Source organism: Crotalus tigris, unplaced genomic scaffold (assembly GCF_016545835.1).
Source record: "Crotalus tigris isolate CLP2741 ecotype Arizona unplaced genomic scaffold, ASM1654583v1 scf7180000024391.5723578, whole genome shotgun sequence".
NCBI classification, from domain to species: Eukaryota; Metazoa; Chordata; class Lepidosauria; order Squamata; family Viperidae; genus Crotalus; species Crotalus tigris.
This window is the reverse complement of record NW_024100561.1, coordinates 2430537-2439447: the sequence shown is the minus strand read 5'-3', so window position 1 is coordinate 2439447 and position 8911 is coordinate 2430537. Positions and strand designations below refer to the sequence as shown.

General features: G+C 36.3%; 1 long non-coding RNA gene across 2 annotated transcripts; it reads right to left on the bottom strand.

Annotated features, from left to right (window-relative positions):
* Positions 1 to 2760: 2760 nt before the first annotated feature.
* LOC120301747 lies at positions 2761 to 7196 on the bottom strand. 2 transcript variants are annotated; one of them, XR_005554995.1, is made up of 5 exons: positions 6793 to 7196; positions 6639 to 6691; positions 5935 to 6160; positions 3333 to 3421; positions 2761 to 3229 (listed from the first exon to the last, which is right to left on the bottom strand). It is a non-coding gene; the product is annotated as an uncharacterized LOC120301747 (long non-coding RNA). The 2 variants fall into 2 exon arrangements; XR_005554994.1 differs by having other exon boundaries at positions 5935 to 6691.
* Positions 7197 to 8911: the final 1715 nt, after the last annotated feature.

Below are 8911 nucleotides of genomic sequence, written 5' to 3'. Positions count from 1 at the left end.
TATGTTCACTCATATATAAATAATACTTATTTTATCACGTGAAGTTATGGATCCAGGTACCATAATGGAAATATAAGAGTTGGGGCAAATATTTGGAAAGAAAGAAAGAAAGAAAGAAAGAAAGAAAGAAAGAAAGAAAGAAAGGAAGGAAGGAAGGAAGGAAGGAAGGAAGGAAGGAAGGAAGGAAGGAAGGAAGGAAGGAAGGAAGGAAGGAAGGAAGGAAGGAAGGAGGGAGAGAGAGAGGGAGACTTTTTCTTTGATTTTTGCTTTTACTAAAAATACTGATTCATCATGGTATCAAAACTGCTATATAGAGACATCCTTGGGAGGACAGATACTCCAGTATTTTATCCATAAATAACCAAAATACAATATTTCTTGCTGAGACAGGGATGTCCATAGGTTATATTTTAAAAAAGTCAAGTTAGCAGCTATGACAGTGACTTAAATGGAGCTCTTGAGCTCTCGCCCACTACTTGAGCAAGTGAGGATGCATGTGCACACATGCTCAGCAGTCGTTTCCACGGCCCAGTTGCAAACCCCTCGTGGCCCACTAGTGGACTGCAGCCCACAGATTGGGAATCCCTGATCTTGACTATTTTGACCATCACCTGTGGACAGTACTGAAAAAGAAGATATTTTCCTATAAATCCATGGCGGCAAACCTATGGCACGCGTGCCAAAGGTAGCATGCAAAGCTCTGTGGGTACGCGTGCCATCACCCCAATCCTAGACCTTTAGCTGAGTTTTATAAAACCTTTTCACTTTAGGCCTCCACCGCCGTGTGCAAAAAAAAAGTTTCAATCAATCAATCAATTTCAACTTCTCACAGGAAAAAAAAGATCTCACAAAGTTGGAATTGATTGATTGAACTTTTTAGTCCCACCCAGTCTGCCATTACCAGCACAGCCATGCCCACCCAATTAGCCACACCCACCCAATTAGCCACACCCACCCAGCACCCAATGATACATAAGTGGGTTTTGAGTTGGAGTTTGGGCACTCGGTCTCTAAAAGGTTCACCATCACTGTTATAAGTTATGTATCCAAAATATTTAAATCACTGAATCACATTTTCTATTTTTAGATTCTTCATCTTGGATACTTTGTCTCACAAAATAAAACAGTCATTTTCATTATTTTCATTATCATTTTATATTTTAGTGGGTTGTCCTGTCAGTGTTGGTGGGAATAGTCTTGGTGGCTATTTTTCACTCTTAGTGTGTTCGGCAATTCCTCGATTGGGGTATTGTTTACTTCTTGATTGTTAGTCTAATGTTAACCTTGGTGTTAATCTCTGCTTATCTGAGTGTTGATTGCTGGTGAGGAAGTATTTTGGTCTTTTTGTTTCCTTTTGGGCTTTTTGATTGTGTCTTTTGAATGGTATGTAGATATTATTTATGTCTATGTGCCTATTGGTGGCTGAGTTGTCTGAGTTCTAGAAATTATCTAGCTTTTTTGGACTTGGTCTTGAATACTCATAGTTTCTCAGTTAAAATTATAGTTAAGTCTATCCATGAATTTTAAAATTAAGGATTTTTCAACATGTCTTCTGACTGCTAGTTGGTGCTCATGGATGTGATCTGCTGGTCTTCTGCCTCTTTGTCCTACATAGTTAAAGTTAAATATATATAAACTTATATGTATATAAAGGCAAGAGAGAGAATTTCGTGTAGTGATTAAGCTATATCTAGAAACTGGGAGATTGTGAGTTCTAGTCTCACCGAGATACAAAGCAACTGGGTGACTTTGGACCAGTCACTTTCTTCAGCCTTAGTAATCCGACAATGGGAATCCATTTGCAAAAAGCTTGCCAAGAAAAATTCACAAATGGATCCAGGCAGCAGCCAAGACTCAACACTGACTCAAAGTCTTGTATGCATAAACCAAGACTTAAGAATCTCCACAGCGGCTTTACTCCAGGATAGTTCCAAATGAAGAAATAGAATCTTCTTAAGGGTGGAACCTGGAATACATTTTCTAAAGAAGTTTAGTCAATTGGACACGATGTACTTCAGGTATATCAATTTGAAAAAAAAGTAAATTTCCTATTAGAATGCTACATCCATCATTTTGCAGATTTTGACATACATCCCCCAAAAACAGACAATAATAAAATAGCCAAAATGGTCAGATGTCTAGTGCAACTCTCTTGTTAAAAAAAAGTTCGTATTTTTAATTTTTAAAAAAAAGTAATTGTAGATGTGACAAAAAGGGAGGAAATTGTGTATTTTCCAATGGACAGTGGACTAGCCCCATGCTAACTGGGAAATTCTGGGAACATAAGTCCACACAACTTAGAGTTGCTGAGATTGTGAAACACTGATATAATACTTCTTAATTATTCAGATCAAATAAAAAGCATTAGGTAAACCTCTGAAAACCTGATATCTTTTGAATCACTTTTTTTCCATTATTTTCCTCTGAGAAAGAATAAGAAAGAAGTGCTCTTTGAGTTTCTGTGCATTTCCAAATGCAAATGGATAGATTTTTTTCATAGCATTTGAGCTTGTTGACATTTTATTTATTATTGATTAAGACTGTGCAGTGCTTCTGAATTGATTCAGAGCATGTGCTTTGGAATTATTTCCAGTATCATGGGGAAATAGGTGCAATTCCTTTAATGAGTTTGAAACAGGAGATTCTTTCACCCTCCTATCCAGTACAAAACATTCCTTCAAGCTGGATCCAAAATATTGCACTTCACTGCTCGGTAACTTAATTTAGCTCAATATTTGGATTTTCAACATAAACCAAGTCATATCATAACGTGAATGACAAAAAACATGTCTCCAAGGCTAGTGCTGCAATTGAGAAAGTTCTAGATATTGTCATTACACCTTCAGAAGATGGGTGCAGATGGAAAAGGAAACATCAGGGTGTCTTCAGGCAAGACAGAGAATATGTGTTTGGATTTTTTTTTTAATAACCTTTTTCCAAATCCTCTGGAGCTTTTACTCATCAATGTTACATAGTTCAGAAACACATTAGACATCTAAAAAGTTGTGATAGTTGTTGTAGGACCTTGATGGGCAGCCTTGGACAGGAGTCTGGTTGCTGTGTTTGTCTCAAGCTTGTTTTCCAAATACTCTTCAAAGGGAGTCTCTTGTAGATGCCCAAACAGAAAGTTTATGGATGGGAAGATGCTGGGTGAAATCACTGTTGTGCCTTCCAAACTGCATTACTGGAGCATCAAAGTGAGCTGAGAAAAGATCACCATTGCCACAATCTGTGAACAAATCAACACCACAGATTAAGGAATTGTTCAAAACTGCAAATCTGATACTTTACAGTGAATTAAACCCAATTTGTGGGCAATCCAGCCTACTTACCATCATTGCCTTAAGTGAACTGATTTTTAGTTCATTTGCCTTCCTTCTTTAGCCTATCACTGCCCCCTTACAATTGTTCTCCGATTTCTCTGCATGAGTCAAATTGGAAGCAAAAGACAAATATAAAAAAAGTATAATGAAATTACTGGGTAAGTATTTCTGCAACCTAGTCTGCAAATCATCCTTACAGGGGAAGAGAAACCCTTCATAAGATAGTCTACTACCAATGTCACCCCAAAAAATCAAAAACTATCACAAAGATCAATCGGTCCTATTTGGGCTGCCAGGATATACTCAGCCAGTGGTTCCCATCCATTGAATGTTTCTTTCTGTGAAAATTTTGTAAGGAAAATTTTTGGGTGGTTCATTCCAAGAAATAGTCCCAAGTCTACCTCAAATGAATTAAGACAAGTAGAAGAAAACCTTCAAACATGTCAGCAGAGCAGATTTTTATTAATAAGATGGACCCATGGCCAACCACTTCAGTAGAAAGAATATATTTTAATGGTCTTCTTAGATTATCCCCAATTCTACAATCTTGTCCCTTGCAGAAAATGGTGACTATATATATATCTAAATTGTTAAACAGGACAGGAGGCTTGAAAGCAGAATGACCGTGGTAAAACATGAAAATAGCCAACTTTACATGAGAATAAAGGAGTTTTGAAGACCATTTGTGTGTGTTCAAATTCCTCCTCCAGCACTTTTTTTTTTTTTTTTGGTAGTGTTGTGGTTTTGTTTTGCTTTGTTTTGTTCTTGGCTATTTCCGTTTCCATTGATTATAGTTTCTATTAAAATTATATAAAGTATTAGTGGAATAAAAAATTAGATTGTCTAGACTAGGGGTAGTCAACCTTGGCTCTTTTATGACTCGTGGACTTCAACTCCCAGAATTCCTGAGCCAGCATAGCTACCCCTGGTCTAGACAATGGAAGAGTGTCTTAACTTTTACAGCAAGTGTCAACTGAACTTAAAGTTATATAAAGTTTGACAGATATTCGTATGATAGTGAGAACAGTTTTGGTGGCAAATAAGCTGGGAGCAACTGACAGCTCACAGACAGGAGCTACTGATCAGGCGAACTGTATTGGTAATGCACTTCTAAAATTATGTATTCATAATACAAGCATGGACCACAATGAAAAATAAGCCATATTATGTTAGAAAGCATTTATTGTCTCCTTCTCTCATTTTATGCCTAAACCTGCAAATGGATTTCTTTCTAATGACATAGCTATGTTATTATCCAAGTGCGTGTTGTACTGCCAAAGATGAAAGCAGCATATTTGAAAATCCAATTACAAATTCTTTCAATCAAAAAAAAAAGCCCTGTGAAAGCATTTGAACATTCCTTCAACTCAAAGAATTCAAAATTACAGGTAAAATGTAAGTTTAATTTGTTTTTTTTATTTATGTGTTTATTTGATCACTACACTTGAAAACAAGTTATAATCTTGACAGCTATCTGTTTAACTATTTCTTACATTTTTTTCAAAACATTTTATTTGTTTCGATTAAGAAAATGGAAGATTGGTTTTGCCCGCTGACTTACAATATAAAAAGGGAAGTATTGAAGGGATGTTGCTAGATGTTGGTTCTTAGACAAAGCTACTAAATCGGAGCTTCAAAATGCAGATATGGTTATCTAAGATTACTGCTGCCTTACATGTCCTCATGACATTCTTTCCCTTTTGGAAAGTTAAGCCATTTAATTTTTGCAAATTAGCTGATAGTGTCTCAGGCAGTGTTTCTCAACCTTGACAATTTTCAGGCATGTGGACTTCAACTCCCAGAATTCCACAGCCAGCAATGCTGGCTGTGGAATTCTGGGAATTGAAGTCCACATGCCTGAAAATTGTCAAGGTTGAGAAACACTGGTCTGAGGACTTCTTTTGCAGCTGTACAATGGTGGGAATGCCTGATTTGTTCCCCCTGAATCTTGAATTCTCCCCTTCCTTTGCTCTAAAAAGGAGCTAGTTTGCTTTCTTCTTTCCTTCTTACCATGGGGCACAACACCCAGTATATTTCCCTTGGAATTTTGCATTTCTCCTACTGACTGGCTGGAAGGTGCCCTGGCCAAGCAGGAAAATGACCATTACGCTGAGTGGACGACATTACCAGTTACCAAGGAAAAGGCTTCTGTCTCTCTTGATAACATAAACTAACTTTCTCCAAATCAAAAAGATACTTATCACCTCACATTTAACATTGACAAAGGAAGATAAACGGTCTAAGATGGTAAGAACAGCCTCCTATGGTAAATATATATTTGCTAGCAATGTTCAGGAGATCATTACTACGTTTCCAGAAAACGTTCAGTTCCAGAAAACTCAAAAGGTAAATATTTCTATACTGAAGTTGATTGCCAGTGCAGGAACTTATCAAAATACCTTACCCGCAGATGTGGCTACCTAACACATTTGTACATGAATTACTGATCTGGAATTTCTCCTCCTAATCTGATAGAATATCCTGAAGCTCTCTGATAGAGTTTCAAGTGAATTTCTCAAACATATCATTAGTTACTATAGCCCATCTTAGACAAGGGGACTGAAGCCTTGGATACCATTTTAAGAATTTTTAAGGGCGTTTCTGCACTCACCATTGGCTCTACTTCAAGATCAGCCCTGCACTCTTTGATATCATTCCTGTTTGATAGTTAAGCTGATCCATTTCTGGCTTCAACGGTGCATGCTTGAAATGAGTGAAAACTACGGGTTTTTGTTTTGTTTTGTTTTGAAAGTCTACAGCTTTATAAATCTTGTGGGCAAGGCATTTCCCCATCTGAAGAAACCTTTGCTTTGCCTCCATCCATCTTTGGAAAAGTCCTAAGATGAGATAAATACATTGCTTTAAATATAAAATGTTAGTACATAAACATGAGAGAGCATCTTTACCCCCACAAACTGTAAAAACACTTTTCTTTCTGATGGAAATAATGTGACTCTGGTACATGAGGAGAAAATGATCTTCAGAAATCAGAAATTAGATGGGAACACAAATTTCCAACAATCTTGCTGCCAAAGCCACCATGCATTACTATGACTCTTCTCACTCTGTTTTCCTAGAACATGTTCTCGCCAACAGGAGTTTATTCTTTACACATTGCTTATAGCAAAATGGGATAGTTGTCATTACACCTTTGGTAAACTACCAGAAGCCCTCAAAAACTATTATCATAGTGTCATTTCCTATAAATGTAACATACTTACAAGTACTTTTACTCTTATATATAATGATTTGTCTTACTTTTGCTTTCTATCTTCAGTCCAGATTTTTGTTAATTTTATAGCAAATCCATTTTACCCTAATTTAGGCCAGGAGTGAGATAATTGTGGTCCTCTCCAGATGCTTCCAAACTAGAGAAAGGAAGTAAAATGTGATAAGTTACAACCACACTGAGCTAAAAGGAAAATCTTGCCTTATTACAATGTAAATAGCTATAATGGGGGAAACTTACCTTGACAGTTTACTCTGTGCTTGTGGGGCAACATTTAATTCAGCTCATCACCAGTCTTAGGCTGTTTCAGAGAGAAGAAGATCTATTTTTTCCTAGACAGAGTCTTTTAAAGTTAGTAAAGGTTGCATTAAAAGATTAGTTACGTTTTAAAAATTTAGGATATGACTTAAAGAAAACTGGGAGGATCTAACTGTTAACAGTTTTTATTTGGGTAAATATGTGATGAATGCCTAGAGTATGCCTACAGTGACACAAGCAGCAAATCAATTTAACAAATAACCAAAATTAATAAATAAATAAATGTAAGATTTACATACATACGATGGAGATGTTTAATTAAAAGGACTGGGGTTGACACTATAGCAGTGTTCTGATATCTCAGGGGTTGCCGCAAAGAAGAGGGAGTCAAGCTATTTCTCCAAAGCACCTGAAGGCAGGACAAGAAGCAACAAATGGAAACTAATCAAGGAGAAAAGCAACCTAGAACTAAGGAGAAATTTCCTGACAGTTAGAACAATTAATCAATGGAACAGCCTGCCTCCAGAAGTTGTGAATAAAGTTTTTAAGAAGAAATTGGACAACCATTTGTCTGAAATGGTATAGGGTTTCCTGCCTGAGCAGGGGGCTGGACTAGAAGACCTCCCATGTCTCTTCCAATTTTGTCATTCTATTCTATTCTATGTTAGAAAAATAAAAGATCTGTCGTATCTTATTGTCTTAACATCATGGAGTGGTGAACCTTTGCAGTAAGGAGACATTTCTGCTCGTGGAGAATCTCCACAAGATTTCTTCTAGAGATGTTCAAAATCATATTGTAGGTTCCCAGGTGAAGACATTTTTCTTCAAAATATTTGGAAAATAGAGGGCCCTTTTCTGAAGAGGGCTACTATTTGGAGGGGTGGAATGTTAAGCAACCCTAAGATAGAGAGATTGCAAAGTTGCTCCTGCTCTTAGATGATGTTTGGAAAAAGGACACAGTGGGAGATTAGAAAGGCAGAGAAATGGGCTACCTTGGGGAGTGGAATAGATTTTATGTCTGCAACTGCCTTTATTTTCCAGGATACCCTTTGACAATAGCAACACTGTGAAATGCAAAGGAAATTGCAAATGCTTTTTTAACTTCACTAAAAAAAATAATAACTCATTGAGAGGGGATGTTTGTTTTAATCCCCAGTGGGATTAAGATTTTTCATATACTCATTCACCTGTTTTTAATACTAGAGAATGCCTGAATGGTGAAGAGCAGAAAGCAAAACCGACTGAACCATGAAAAAACATGTACAGGGACAAATATTGATTGAGAAGCCTAGATTCATTTCCATTCAGTTTTCCTTTCTGCTTTGGTTATATATAATTTCATGCTTTTGAACATTAATATTTAGAATGGCTTTCTTTTTTTTCTTTTTCTTTTTTCTTTTTTTTCTTTTTTTTGAAGGTCTCTTTTTTTTCCTTTGAGAGGAAATTGAATTGATCTCTTTTTTAATATAGTGTTGTTGTTTTTAAATTAAATAGATGTTTGTCCCAGTCACCCACAATTCTATGCAGAGAAATACTTTACGGTTTAAAGTATTATTGTCATTTTGTTTCCAATATTTCACCACACAATATTCTGATGAACATCTTCAAGAACAGGATGGGACCATCAAATGGCATGGTTTTCTATGATATGATAAAGTTAAGGTTAGTATTGAGCTGAAGAATCATTACATTGAAAGTGCAATATTTACAATATGGAAGAGATATGAGCTTAGTCTGTGCTTAAAAACGCCTTTAAGAGTCTCAGCACAAAGAGCATTTTATAGGAAAGTAACAGCAGGTAAAGAGAAATGGTTAACTTACTGAGAGTTGTTAAAACAGGAGCATGGAGAATATAAGATGAAACTAAAAGAGCAATTGACTGCAGATGGGTTTAGTTTTCAATGGTTTTTGCATACACTTGACAGAAAGATTTAACATAGATGAGAAGATATGTGGAATTAAGCAGCAGAAGACAGAACTACAGTATATACAAATGATGAACATGCAATTGCTAAAATGTATAAATTTTTATTAAAATTTGAAATTGAAGAAGAACAGGTGAAAGACTGTGTGATAAAATGGGCTATGAACTTTAGACAGA